The following is a 14,497-nucleotide window of genomic DNA, read 5'->3' on the forward strand; positions in this document are numbered from 1 at the left end:
CTCCATAGTGCCTGTATCAATTCACTTTCCCACCAACATTGCAAGAGGGTACCCTTTTCTCCACACCCTCTCCAGCATTTATTGTTTGTAGATTTTTTTGATGATGGCCATTCTGACTGGTGTAAGGTGATACCTCATTGTAGTTTTGATTTGCATTTCTCTAATGATTAGTGATGTTGAGCATCCTTTCATGTGTTTGTTGGCAATCTGTATATCTTCTTTGGAGAAATGTCTATTTAGGTCTGCCCATTTGGGGATTAGGTTTTTGGGTTTTTTTTACATTGAGCTGCATGAGCTGCTTGTATATTTTGGAGGTTAATCCTTTGTCAGTTGCTTCACTTGAAAATATTTTCTCCCATTCTGAGGGTTGTCTTTTTGTCTTGTTTATGGTTTCCTCTGCCATGAAAAGCTTTTAAGTTTCATTAGGTCCCATTTGTTTCTGTTTGTTTTTATTTCCATTACTCTAGGAGGTGGGTCAAAAAGGATCTTGCTGTGATTTATGTCATAGAGTGTTCTGCCTATGTTTTCCTCTAATAGTTTTATATTGTCTGGCTTTACATTTAGGTCTTTAATCCATTTTGAGTTTATTTTTGTGTATGGTGTTAGGGAGTGTTCTAATTTCATTCTTTTACATGTAGCTGTCCAGGTTTCCCAGCACCACTTATTGAAGAGGCTGTCTTTTCTCCATTGTATATTCTTGCCTCCTTTATCAAAGATAAGGTGATCATATGTGTATGGGTTTATCTCTGGGCTTTCTATCCTGTTCCATTGATCTATATTTCTGTTTTTATGCCAGTACCATACTGTCTTGATTACTTTGGCTTCATAGTATAGTCTGAAGTCAGGGAGCCTGTTTCCTCTAGTTCCATTTATCTTTCTCAAGATTGCTTTGGCTATTCGGGGTCTTTTGTGTTTCCATACAAATTGTGAAAATTTTTGTTCTAGTTCTGTGAAAAATTCCATTGGTAGTTTGGTAGGGATTGCATTGAATCTGTAGATTGCTTTGGGTAGTAGAGTCATTTTCACAATGTTGATTCTTCCAATCCAAGAACATGGTATATCTCTCCGTTTGTATCATCTTTATTTTTTATTTATTTATTTTTTTTTGTGGTACGTGGACCTCTCACTATTGTGGCCTCTCCTCTTGTGGAGCACAGGCTCCAGACGCACAGGCTCAGTGGCCATGGCTCATGGGCCTAGCCGCTTCACAGCATGTGGGATCTTCCCAGACTGGGCCATGAACCCGTGTCCCGTGCAATGGCAGGCAGACTCTCAACCACTGCACCACCAGGGAAGCCCTGTATGGTCTTTAATTTCATTTATCAGTGTCTTGTAGTTTTCTGCATACAGGTCTTTTGTTTCCTTAGGTAGATTTATTCCTAGGTATTTTATTCTTTTTGTTGCAGTGGTAAATGAGAGTGTTTCCTTAATTTCTCTATCAGATTTTTCATCATTAGTGTATAGGAATGCCAGAGATTTCTGTGTATTAATTTTGTATCTTGCTACTTTATCAAATTCATTGATTAGCTCTAGTAGTTTCCTGGTAGCATCATTAGGATTCTCTATGTATAGTATCATGTCATGTGCAAACAGTGACAGCTGTACTTCTTCTTTTCTGACTTGGATTCTTTTTATTTCTTTTTCTTCTCTGATTGCTGTGGCTAAAACTTCCAAAACTATGTTGAATAATAGTGGTGAGAGTGGACAAGCTTGTCTTGTTCCTAATCTTAGTGGAAATGGTTTCAGTTTTTCACCATTGAGAACAATGTTGGCTGTGGGTTTGTCATATATGACCTTTATTATGTTGAGGTAAGTTCCCTCTATCCCTACTTTCTGGAGGGTTTCTTTAATCATAAATGGGTGTTGAATTTTGTCAAAAGCTTTTTCTGCATCTAATGAGATGATCATATGGTTTTTCTCCATCAGTTTGTTAATATGGTTTATCACATTGATTGATTTGCATATATTGAAGAACACTTGCATTCCTGGGAAAACCCCACCTAATCATGGTGTATGATCCTTTTAATGTGCTGTTGGATTCTGTTTGCTAGTATTTTGTTGAGGATTTTTGCATTTATGTTCCTGAGTGATATTGACCTGTAGCTTTCTTTTTTTGTGACATCTTTGTCTGGTTTGGTTATCAGAATGATGGTGGCCTCGTAGAATGAGTTTGGGAGTGTTCCTTCCTCTGCTATATTTTGGAAGAGTTTGAGAAGGACAGGTGTTAGCTCTTCTCTAAATGTTTGATAAAATTCACCTGTGAAGTCATCTGGTCCTGGGTTTTTGTTTGTGGGAAGATTTTTAATCATAGTTCCAATATCATTGCTTCTGATTTATCTGTTTATAATTTCTATTTCTTCTTGGTTCAGTCATGGAAGGTTATGCTTTTCCAAGAATTTGTCCATTTCTTTGGAGTTGTCTATTTTATTGACATATATTTACTTGTAGTAATCTCTCATGATCCTTTGTATTTCTGCAGTGTCAGTTGTTACTTCTCCTTTTTCATTTCTAATTCTATTGATTTGAGTCTTCTCCCCCTTTTTTTTGGAGTCTAGCTAAAGGTTTATCCATTTTGTTTATCTTCTCAAAGAATCAGCTTTTTTTTTTCTTTATGTTTGCTATTGTTTCCATCATTTCTTTTTCATTTATTTCTGATCTGATCTTTATGATTTCTTTCCTTCTGCTAACTTTAGGGATTTTTTGTTCTTCTTTATCTAATTGCTTTAGGTGTAAGTTTAGGTTGTTTATTTGAGATGTTTCTTTTTTCTTGAGGTAGGATTGTATTGCTGTAAACTTCCCTCTTAGAACTGCTTTTGCTGCATGCCATAGGTTTTCGGTCATTGTGTTTTCATTGTCATTTGTTTCTAGGTATTTTTTGATTTCCTATTTGATTTCTTCAGTGATCTCTTGGTTATAAAGTAGTGTATTGTTTGGCCTCCATGCGTTTTTTTGGTTTTTACAGATTTTTTCCTGTAATTGATATCTAGTCTCATAACGTTGTGGTCAGAAAAGATACTTGATATGATTTCAATTTTCTTAAATTTACCAAGGCTTGATTTGTGACCCAGGATATTATCTATCCTGGAGAATGTTCCATAAGCACTTGAGAAGAAAGTGTATTCTGTTGTTTTTGGATGGAATGTCTTATATATATTAATTAACTCCATCTTGTTTAATGTGTCAGTTAAATCTTGTGTTTCCTTATTTATTTTCATTTGGATGATCTGTCCATTGGTGAAAGTGGAGTGTTAAAGTCCCCTACTATTATTGTGTTACTGTCGATATCCCCTTTTATGGCTGTTAGCATTTGCCTTATGTATTGAGGTGCTCCTATGTTGGGTGCATAAATATTTACCATTGTTATATCTTCTCCTTGGATTGATCCCTTGATCATTATGTAGTGTCCTTCTTTGTCTCTTATAATAGTCATTATTTTAAAGTCTATTTTGTGTGATATGAGAATTGCTACTCCAACTTTCTTTTAATTTCCATTTACATAGAATATCTTTTTCCACCCCCTCACTTTCAGTCTGTATGTGGCCCTAGCTCTGAAGTGGGTGTCTTGGAGACAGCATATATATGGGTTTGGTTTTTATATTCATTCAGCCAGTCTATGTCTTTTGTCTTATGTCTTATGTCTATGTCTTTAAACCCTACTCCATTTACATTTAAGGTAAGTATTGATATGTATGTTCCTATTACCATTTTTTTAATTGTTTGGGGTTTGTTATTGTAGCTCTTTTCCTTCTCTTCTGCTCTCTGCCTAGAGAAGTTCCTTTAGCATTTGTTGTAAAGCTGGTTTGGTGGTGCTGAATTCTCTTAGCTTTTGCTTGTCTGTAAAGGTTTTAATTTCTCCATCAAATCTGAATGAGATCCTTGCTGGGTAGAGTAATCTTGGTTGTAGGTTTTTCCTTTTCATCACTTTAAATATGTGTTCCCACACCCTTCTGGCTTGCAGAGTTTCTGCTGAGAAATCAGCTGTTAACCTTATGGGGATTCCCTTGTATGTTATTTTTTGCTTTTCCCTTCCTGCTTTTAATATTTTTCTTTGTATTTAATTTTTGATAGTTTAATTAATATGTGTCTTGGTGTGTTTCTCCTTGGATTTGTCCCGTATGGGTCTCTCTTTGCTTCCTGGACTTGATTGACTATTTCCTTTCCATATTAGGGAAGTTTCAACTATAATCCCTTCAAATATTTTCTCAGTCCATTTCTTTTTCTCTTCTTCTGGGACCCCTATAATTCTAATGTTGGTGCGTTTAATGTTGTCCCAGAGGTCTCTGAGACTGTCCTCAATTCTTTTCATTCTTTTTTCTTTATTCTGATCTGAGGTAGTTATTTCCACTATTTTATCTTCCAGGTCACTTATCCGTGCTTCTGCCTCAGTTATTCTGCTATTGATTCCTTCTAGAGAATTTTAACTTTCATTTATTGTGTTGTTCATCATTGTTTGTTTGCTCTTTAGTTCTTCTAGGCCCTTGTTAAATGTTTCTTATATTTTCTCCATTCTATTTCCAAGATTTTGGATCATCTTTACTATCATTACTCTGAATTCTTTCTCAGGTCAATGGCCTATTTCTTCTTCATTTATTTTGTCTGGCGGGTTTTTACTTTGCTCCTTCATCACAAGGCCATGAAGGCGGCCCTCTGGGTAACCAGACGGCAGTCTTTGGCCAGGTGCCAGACATGCCGGGGAAGGGAGGGCAAGCTGGTTTTCTGCAGGGTGCTCTCTGCCCTCTCTGGTCCATCAGCAAGCTCCCTGGAGGAATGTCTCCTGAGGAGTGAGGAACAGTGAGGCGGATTTATCCACAAGAAGCCATGCGCAGAGCCTGGAGGGGTTTGTGTTTGTTGTCACAGATGTGATGAGACCCAGGAGACCACAGCAGACTTCTCCAGCCCTGGCGGCCCGAGACACCAAGGGAGATAAGCAGCATTTGGCTAGCTCCCCTGATGGACTCAGGCCTGGGCTTGCAGCAGGCTGGGGCTCCTCTCCACCTCCTCCCACGGGAAAGAGAGCTACAGTTTGTCAAGTACTTCCTCAGATGTCATCTTTTGGTATCCTCAAGGCAACCCTGTGAGTCCACCCAGGCAGGCACTGTGATTCCCATTTTACAGGTGAGGAAACTGAGGCTCAGAGAGAAGGAGTGAGGTCTTCAGCCTCCAAGTCCAGAGCATCATCCTCCACCAGGTAAGGCTGCTGTCTTTAGGGCACTAGACTTGGATGGACATCCTGTGCTAGGGCTTTTGGACCAGTCACCAAGTAGAGACCAGAGCCCTGAGTGAAGAGAAGACTGTTAGGGTTGTTGGATATACTTTTTAATGGCTGTGAAGACTGAAGGCAAACACAGGTAGACCAAGGAGCTGGACCCGAGAGCTTGGGCAGGACCTGAGGTGCTGGGGAAAGGGAGGCCTCAGAGTAGACAGAGAGCTAGCAGTGCCCTTCTCCCCGCCCAACACAAAAGGTCTGCTCCTTAACAGACAAGGCAGGGTGCTCCTCGGGGCGTCGAGGATCCTCCCACATGTGGGCCGGTCTAGCATAGAGCTGACTATGAAGATGCAAAGCATAGAAGGGCCCTGAGTCACCAAGAGGTGGCCTGACTCTGAGCCGAGGCCAAGGCTGCCTGGAAAGCTGCTGCTCTGCTGGGCACCCAATGACTCACAGTTCGAGGCTGGGAGCCCTGTGGGGGCAAAAGGAAACATTTGCTGGAGGATTCCCCAGATTCTCTGAAGAGTTGGTGAAGGCAAGCAGGAGGGAGTGACAGTATTGGTGAGGAATGAAATCACGGCGGCTGTGCGATGCTATAAATATTTGGTTTGAAACAGCAGAGACATTCGAGATAAAAGTTAAATAGAAATAAAAGCAGTCAGATGTTTATTATATGTTGCCATAAAATTCAAGAGCAGCCTAAAAAGGCAGATCAGCATTTGTTTAACAAATAAGAGAGGAGAATGAAAGAGGTAGAAGTTTGATGGTGGAAGGGTGTATTTGCTCTAATTTAGACAGTGATGGAAGCAAAATGGGAGTGACTCAGCCCACAGACCTGGGGGATGGATGTCATCAGGTGTCTGAGAACCCAGTGGACTTCCCCCAGGTCTCATGGCCTTGCAGACACCAGCAAGTACCCTGGCTCTCTGTGTCCCCTACCCACTGCCAAGGAGCAGGCCCGAGGGAGAGCCGTGAGATCAGCCGGGGCACAGACATTGGGCAAACGCAGCGCACACAGGGGCTGGTGAGGAGGGGGCAGCACTGACATTAGGAGTCTGATGGCACATTTTTCAGTTTCTCCACCTCTTCCATAGCTGATGCTCCAAAGTGTCATCAGGTATAAGAATTACAGAAAAAAGGAGTTGGAAAGGACCTTAGCAAGCCCCACGCTAGCCCAGAGGCGGCAGATTTTGTCTGTAAATGCCATATAGTAAATACTTTCAGCTTTGTGCACCATTCTGTCTTTCTCACAACTATTCTGCCATTGTTGTGTGAAAGCAGCCATAGATAATCCATAAGTGAAGGTGCATGGCTATGCTCAATAAAGCTTTATGTACATAAACAGGCTGCAGGTCAGATGTGCCCTTTGGGCCGTAGTTTGCCAACCCCTGCTGTAATCTAATCTTTATATGTAGAGAGACCGAAGTTCAGAGAGGCAGAAACACTTTTGCAAAGTCTCCCAATCTATTAGTGATGGAGCTGGGAGACTAACCCAGGACTCTGGGCACTAGTTCAGTATCATCTCCATTGCATCTGGGCAGCATTGCCGCCAACAAGACTTTGCCCAAACCTTCTGTCTTAATACTAAATGGTACCCAGCTAGTTATCAGGCTAAAGGTTGGAAAGGATGGAGTGGACACAAATATGTGAATCGACAGTGTTTGTTCATTCCTAAAATTAAAATTGAAGACATCTTTCTTCTGATCTTCTTTCTGTGTTGCTCTCTGCCATAGTTTTGATGGAAAACCATGCAAAGTGAAGCTCTGGGGACCCAATCCCTGGTCAAAGTGTGACAAAGAGGGTTGGAAGAATCTATGTTTGTGGTAGAGTGATCACAACATCCTTTGAATTTCAGTGCTCGGGGAAGTGAGGTATCCCTGGCAACTTGCTGTGGGCCACAGTCATGGTTTCCCTCCTGGGATTTGGTTACTGATTGACAACTTTGGGGGAGATATTTCTAAAATAAATTACGTAAAGGGAAGTGTAGTGGGTTGAATTGTGCCCCCCCCCCAAGATATGTCCCTGTCCCAGAGCCTATGGATGTGAGTTTATTTGGAAAAAGAGTCTTTGCATATGTTAAGGATCTTGAGATGAAGTCATCTTGGACTATCCAGTTGGACCCCAAACCCAATGACAGTGTCCTTAGAGAAGACAGAAGAGAAGACACACAGGAAGAAGAGGTGGAGGCCAGGTGAAGACAGAGGCAGAGACTGGAGTGATGCAGCCACAAGCCAAGGAACGTCTGGAGCCACCAGATGCTGGGGGAGGCGGGACAGGACCCTCCCCAAGAGCGTTTGGAGGGAGTGCGGCCCTACAGACACCTTGGCTTCAGGATTTTGGCCTCCAGAACTGTGAGAGAATACATTTGTTGTTTAAAGCCACTGAATTTGTGGTGATTTAGTTATAGTACCTACAGGAAACTGATATAGGAATTTCATCTTGAAACCTAAATTTGGCAAAGAAAGGGCAAAAGGCACAGAGAAAGAAGGGCAAAGCTTCTTGAGCAAAAGGCAGAGGCTTTCTGGAAATCAACTCTATCAAGGGCACCTGGCGGTCTAGCCAGGCCAAGGAAGCTGAAGCAGCAGGCCGACAGGAGAAGCGTTGAATGTCCCTGCCCCGAAGGTACTGTGTCTCCATTGGAGGTTCTCCCCAGGGCCCAGATGGACGTCGGGGGCAAAGGAGGGCCCTCCACACTGCCTCCAGAAACTGCTGGCTTCCCTGAGATTCTCCAGAGAGGAGAAGCCAAAGCCACCTGCACTGGACCATGGAGCTCACGGCTTGTCGGTTCCCACCCCCAGAAACTCTCCAAACCTGCAGTGGGGCAGCTGCCGCACGTTGAGTCTCACGGCACAGGGAAAGCATTCACTGGTAAGTGCAGGACTTTGGACTGTGGTCCCAGTGCCTATGGCATGTGATGCTAAAGGTCTCTGCAAGAGGAGGGAAGAAGAGAAATCAGGGATGCTGTGCAGGCCAACACAGGTTGGTGGAGATAATTCAGGGAAACAGAAGAACCAGTGAAAAACGTAGTCAAAGCATTTATTCAGCATTAACAGAGCAACAGTCTCCTCTATACCTAGGTAATCGCTTCTAGGCTCTGCTCATTTCACTTCCCACCCCAGGTCTTATTGGGGCCTTTTCCCTTGCCTGCTGGGAAGCCTAATTTCCCACCATGCCCTGTGTGCCTCCTCTTTGCTCAAAATCAGATTAGAAGCTCCTGGGGACAAGACCTGAGACGCAATTACACTTCTATCCCCCAAAGACATAGTCAAGGGTTAGACACATACAGCCTAGATTAACGTTGTAGTTATTCATCCACACGTTTATGAACCCCCTTCATCCCAGATCTCTTCTGGGGCTGGAGGACAGAAATAGATAAGAAAGGTAAGTCCGCTGCCCTCAAGGAACTTACAGAAACAGAATTTTCAAAATCAATAGTTTCATCTATCACGACAAATGTGATGGAGAAAGTGCAGCAGACTATGTCAGAAAGATGGGGCCTGGGGGCCAGAGGCAGCATCTTGGAGGAAGTAGCATGTACTCTGAGGCCCACAGTTGAGAAAGGGGCCACCTTGTGGCTTTTGGGATAAGGGATGTTCCAGGCAGAAGCAAAGCAGGTGCAAAGCCTGGAAGACGAAGGCGCTTAGTGGGTTCCAGGACCAGTAGGACGCCGATAGCTCAGCCCCACGACCTGGACAACAGGATGAGATGAGGCAGGAGTCGGAGAGCCAGGCATGGCTATGCAAAGTGGCTGGATTCTCCCTGAACGAAAGAGCAGAGGTAGCCATACACTGGAGGGGTGAGGGTGGGGTGTGACATGATCTGGTTGGTGTCTGCAGTGGGGGACAGTGGAGACCCCAAGGCCAATAAGGACACGGCCGAAGCCACCAGACAACGGACGCTGGAGGCTTCGGTTAGGGTGGTGGCCATGGTTGGGGAGAGGATAGATTTAGGATAGACATTTGTGGATTGATTTTCATAAACTCCTTTTGAGCTGGCCAGTTGGGACATTGTGACCCCATCCTTCCATCCCATTCCTGCCGCTGGCTGCGACTCATATGATCTTCACCCTCCTTAAAAGGAAAACGTGGGTTTTCCTCCCCTAACTCTTCCAGCCTGGAGCCACCCCCAGCAGGCCTTCCCATGGGGAGGTCAGCTCCCCTGATCCAAGGCTGCTGTCTTTAGGGGCACAACATCCTCAGCTTTTTCTGCAGTGGCTGTCCACTGGATGTTTGTAGGATTTTGAATGTGAATGAAAATAGATGATTACACATTTGGCAAGTATTTATTAAGCACATATGTGGCAGTGATGTGCTGAGTACCACAGAGCGACATAAAGAGAATGGACCACCAGGCCCAGGTTCAAGTCCTGATTAGTGGTGTATATTTGGGGAAGTTGCTTGAACTTCTCCACCCTCAATGTTTTCGTATACCAAATGGGCACAGAAGTAACCAGTTTACAAGGTCCTTGTAACAAGTCGAGGCGGAAACAGAAGCCTCTACCAATTAGAAATAATAATAGCAGCTTAGGTGGCAGTTGCTATGGCCAGGTCCTGGTCTCAGTGCTCTGGGTATTTGTTCACTTCATTCTTGTAGCAAGCCTAGGAGGTATTTTTGCTGTTCTACAGAGGAGGTGCGAGAGATGAAGTTACTTGTCCAAGATCACAAGGTTGGTATATGGCAGAGCTGCGATTTCAGGCCTCTGGTGCTGGCACCCGTGTTCTTTACCACTATGGCCACTGCCTCTTCATCAAGGCACTTACTCAGAGCCCAGAAAATACTGTCTGAGTCCAAACCCAGGAGTTTTTAGGAAGTGAGTATTGAGCCTATGAAGGGAGGACCTTCTATCCTGGGAGATGTATCCTTGTGCATAATGAAGATAAGGGATGCCTCCCTGTACAACCTGAACTTAAGCTGATAAATGGAGAGATAAAAGTGCTTGGAGGTGGGTTGGGGGAAAGAGAGGAAGGGAGAGAAGGACAGAGCTGTAACCTCCAACTTCTAACTAGGAGCTAGCGGTGGTGGGCAGGGTCCAGGGAATGACAAGAGGTCTGAGCTAGATTTGCCTTCCTGCCGTCCGCCTGGAGGCCCCTTTGGAGCCCCGTGCTCTTGGAGCGCCACAGAGGCGAGCGTAGAGGAATCACAGAGCTGTCACCAAGAAATGTCTGTGGGCCTGGGGTCAGGAGAGGGAAGGGAGGCCCAGGTCTTGAAGGCTGACTGACAGGAGACACAGCCAGGGCTGGAGACTGGCATCCAGGGCCTGGCAGGGAGGAAAGTTGGGGTGTGAGGCTGGAGAAGGGTGATGGGAGAGAGGGAGGGGGGAGAGCTGTGGGTACAGAGGTGGGCTGAGCTCCGGAAGGTGCAGCGGGAGAGGGGACTGGCTGGAGAGGACCTTGATTGTAGGAGTGGCCCCGTGCACAGCCAACGGCCCCATCCCTTGACAGTGCTGCCCAGAGACCATGCAGGCGGCCATGCACTGTCCTGCAGCCCTCCTTCGTGGGCTGGGAAGCTGCCACCCCAACGCAGGAAAGTTAAAGACATAATCCGAGCAGTCCTTTTAACTTTCCTCTGCCACAGCAGAGCTCAGATAGAGATGCGGGGACCTGTGTCTGGTAATTAGGAACATTCCAGTCCAAGCGTGGCATCGGCAAAGCTTGGACACCCTTCCTTGGGTGCTGGGTCACCCCAACGGTGAGAAGTTTTCAGTTTAATAAAAAGATGCTTTCTTCCATGTAGAAAACGAACATGACACAAACCTGACATTTAAGGCAAAAAAACACCTTTTATCTTCGGTCGATGAATTCATTCAGATGAGGCATTCTGATTCAAACACCTAACAGATTGCTCGTAAGTCAGACTTTTCGGGGAGCTTGTGCTATTGGAGTGGCTTCATACCCCCCTCTAGAAGGCTCTGAACAAAGCCGGGGTACATCCGGGTCAAGTTCAAGACCAGACCTCATCACCTGCCCAGCTGGAGGCTCTCCTGTTCCCTGCTCACTGATCACTGCTCACCTGCCTTTAGTCAGTGGGCAGACCCCTCCTCTCTTCCCCCAGGCCCTCCGTGGGCTCCTCTCTGTACAGAAACAGCCAGAATGAGGCTCTGAACCAGCGAGGCCCTGCGAGGGTCACAGTCACTAGTTGACTGGCCGATCCATGGGTCAGCCACGTCCCCAGAGCCCCCTTTGGAGCATCTGTGGACCACGGGCTTGCTTCTGCTCAGTCTGCAGGGCCTCGCAGGGCCCGGAGCCCACTCGTTTGATCATGGATTGTGGGGCGGCCTCGCTGGGTCCCCAGGAGGACAGAGGAGGAATGGAGAGCCAGAGGGCCCCAGAGAGAATGCGCTTCGCCTCTCACCTCCTCACTCAGGCCCAGCTGGTTTGGAGACAGGTTTGTTTCACGATCCTTAAAGCGTCAATTCTGCTCTTTCTTTGGGGGTGCCAGCTGAAATTAGAGTGATATCACCGGCTGCTTTGGAGAGCAATACTTTGAATTATTTCTCGCTGGCTAAACAAAATGAACATATTCTAATAACAAACAACCACAACTTTAAACTCCAATTCAAAGTCACGTTGGATCGAAAACTACATGGCATTTAATAACATTTTTCTTGCAGTGAACTTCTTTTTTATTGAGGTATAATTGACATATAGCATTATATTAGTTTCAGGTGTGTAATATAATGATTTGATATTTATGTATATTGGGAAATGATCGCCACAGTAAGTCTAGTTAACGTCTACCACCACACCTAGTAACAATTTTTCTTTGTCTTGTGATGAGGACTTTTAAGATCTACTCTCTTAGCAACTCGCAAACATGCAATAACTATTGTTAACTGTAGCTGCCATGCTGCACATGACCTCCTTATGAGGTAGTTAATTTATAACTGCAAATTTGTAATTTTGACCCCCTTCACTCATTTTACCCATCCCTGAACCCCTGCCTCTGACAACTGCCAATCCACTCTCTGTAGCTATGAGTTCATTTTTTTGTTTGTTTGTTCGTTTGTTTTGTTTTTCAGACTCCACACGTAAGTGAGATCATACTTTGTCTTTCTCCATCTGACTTATTTCACTTAGCATAATACCCTCAAGGTCCATCCATGTTGTCACAAATGGCAAGATTCCATTCTTTTTTATGGCTGGATAATATTCCATTGTGCATTTTCTTTATCCATTCATCCATCAACAGACACTGGGCTTCCCTGGTGGCGCAGTGGTTGAGAGTCCGCCTGCCGATGCAGGGGACACGGGTTCATGCCCCGGTCCGGGAGGATCCCACATGCCGCGGAGCGGCTGGGCCCGTGAGCCATGGCCGCTGAGCCTGCGCGTCCGGAGCCTGTGCTCCGCAACGGGAGAGGCCACAACAGTGAGAGGCCCGTGTACCACAAAAAAAAAAAAAAAAAAAAAAAAAACCAGAAAACAAACATCAACAGACACTTAGGTTGTTTCCACAACTTGCCTATTGTAAACAATGCTGCAATGACCAAGGGGGTGAAGGAACTTTTTAATACAGCTCCCTCTTATACAGGGGCCATCTTTTAGTGGTCATCTATGACTTCCTCTGCCCAGTACTTTCCCTTCTGGGCGCATCCGAACCCCCCACCATCTGTATGCTCCCCATGGAAGCAGCCATGTTAGGCCCACGTGCTGCACACTCTGACCACAGTTTATTGGATCAGGAAAGGACATATGACCAAGCCTGGCTGATCATATGCTTTCTTGAGAGTCTTAGAAATGAAGCTGACAATAAGAGGGCAGGATTTTCTTTTTAAGTTGCTGGGCTGTACGATTTGAAGCTTAAGGACTGCTGGTAATTTGTTTTGTTTCAACCACAAGGAAAAATTAAGTGGCAAAGGCAGGAAGGCAGGGCTGGGAAGAACACCCGCAGAGATGAGCAGTGACAAGAGACAGAGGCTACTGGTAGCGTTTGCATCTCAGCGATTCTCGAAGTTCAGCTGGATTCTGGTGAATGGGTTTATTGAGACCCCACAATTCTTATACATCGCCCTCTCCTTTCTTACCCTCATTTGTGTTGGATTTCTGTCACTTGCAGCCAAAGTAGCCCTCATACCTGAAAAGCTCCAATGACCTGGCCACCTTGTCTTAAGCTGGGATTTTTTTTCCTCTGGCTCCCCCCTCCCCCCGACTGCTCATTGACATCTGGAGAATGTCAGAACCCGGGGATGGAATGAGGAACTCTCTGGAACCAGATCCTTCAATGCCACAAGTTGTCTCTGGTCTCATTTCTAAATGAGAGAGACTTAAATGGAACTCACACTTCCTGGATCCCATCTTTGCATTGGCCTTCCTGCCAGGCAAAGAGTGAGAGAGAGGGGTCCCCAGCACTGAGAGGTTTGGTGGGAGGTGGAGGGAGGTTCCAGCACAAGAAAGATGTTAGGACTTCGGCTGTCACCGGGAATGACAGAGAGACACTTCACCTACAACTTCTAGGGTTCTGAATTGTGCATGGTATGTTGGAGTATTTCCTCCACCTTAAACTATATAATGGAAAGGTATGTGAGAATAGGAAAAAGTTGTGTGCTGTCCTGGAACAGGACGGCAGGACGGACAAGACCGCAATCCCCTATGAGAGGTCTTCTCTTAACCTCATCCCATGTCGACCAGGCCACCGTGGTCTGGTCTCAGAGTCAGCTGGAGTGCACCGTTCACCATTGCCTGTGTCTGGCAGGTCCTCACCAGCAGTCCCACGATAGCCATCAGCCTCCGGATTTGCATCAGTTCTCAAGTCACTGACTAGGAGAAAACAAAAGCCTCATTTGAAGTCTCTCCTGCCTGTTTGTCTTCAGAAGCTGTCCCCCAATGTCTCCGTGAGGGCTGGCAGTCGAGTTGACTAGCCCCTGCCGGACAACTGTCAGATTGGCTGAAGAATATTAGAGGGAAGTTGATTATGTGTCAACGCTCCTCAGCACCCACTCACATCAGGGAAGTGATACAGCTGTCACTGTGGCCAGCGAGGCAACTGGCAGGACAGGCCACATTCATCAGCCCAGCTGTCCAATTAGATGCAAGGGCCTGACCCTCAGGTGTGCACAAGGCAGGGAATCAGAGCCGAGTAGGGCACCTTCGTGGCTGCCTCTGTGGCCCTCCGAGGGTCCAGGGCTGCCTCTGAGCCTGCCGCGGGCACCGGATAGATCAAGGAATGCCAACTGTCTCCCATCTGCTCTTCTTTCCTCCTCGCTCTCTTATATCCCCCCTTCCTCCTCCCTCCCTCCCTCCCAGGCTGGATTATGTGAGGAAAATATCAGAAGAGTACCTAGAACTCATGTTGGCA

The sequence above is a fragment of the Kogia breviceps genome, chromosome 18, assembly GCF_026419965.1.
Source record: "Kogia breviceps isolate mKogBre1 chromosome 18, mKogBre1 haplotype 1, whole genome shotgun sequence".
NCBI lineage: Eukaryota > Metazoa > Chordata > Mammalia > Artiodactyla > Physeteridae > Kogia > Kogia breviceps.